Here is a 1,046-nt window from a genome sequence, read left to right as displayed (position 1 = left end):
ACGGCGATTAGAAGCCTAGAATTCACTACTACGAGTGGTATGAGAAAAGCTGCATGTACGTCATCGTTCTTCATGGATTTTTCAATGACGAGTGACCACCTGCGCATCTCAACTTTTTCAATCTCCCTCAAGTTGGCCACAACTCCGCATGACCCGTCAATGACGGGCCGTCATTGCAACGAGAGGTACACTGAGTTTATTACACTCTCATACACTATCTCAGCAAACAGTCTAACAAATTGTCTGGAGTGAGCACAGAGGAGTGCTTCTTGAAAGCTCCAATGCCGAGGTTGATCAATCTGAGAACAAGGGAGTTTATTGGTGGACCTTCGAGCTTCGGATTCCATGGCTTTTCGGGTTCGATTTACGGCACAGGCTTTTAGCAACCGTTTTGCACTTGCCACAAGGTGCGGGGTGAGGGTGAGAGTACTTCGGCAGGATATAGAGCTGTGCTTTTCTGAATGGTATGGTTTTCGAGAGTTTAATTGGTATAGTTAGAGACAATTAATTTGAATGAACGATTTGACTTGTGTCTACTGATATGTAGTATAACCTTCCCTCAATGAGCTCTACTCCCTCTCGGTCGTGGACAACTAGAATGTCACTGTTTGCAGGGCGTAGTAATTCACTACGGATAGAGGATCCATCAGAAGCTGAGCCTCTACCAATCCCAGGTATTTGTTCAGTATTGGAGGAGTATATGTTGGCTTCCCTCAGCTGTGCTGAAGAGTTTGCATACGAATTCGGGTAGATGGGTACAGAAACCGATAAGAATTTGCCAAAATTTTCATACCCTCACTAACACATGTGGTTGACCATTTACATAACTTCCTACATTGTATTGTCTCCTCAGTAGTCCCTGTCGTAGCGGTTGCTACTGCTTCTGGTTTCGATAAGCCATGGTATGTGATCTCACCTGAGAGCTCATTTCGGGTTGTTTGGGATCTCACTGGAATGCTACTCATCCTGTATGAGGTAGGAAATCATTCTGGGGGTGAAAATATGCACATGGTCAACCACGTGTGGATGACAATATGGGAATTTGG

Source organism: Perkinsus marinus (assembly GCF_000006405.1).
Source record: "Perkinsus marinus ATCC 50983 genomic scaffold scf_1104296956056, whole genome shotgun sequence".
NCBI lineage: Eukaryota > Perkinsozoa > Perkinsida > Perkinsidae > Perkinsus > Perkinsus marinus.
The sequence above is the reverse complement of the archived record's forward strand: the minus strand, read 5'-3'. Positions refer to the sequence as shown.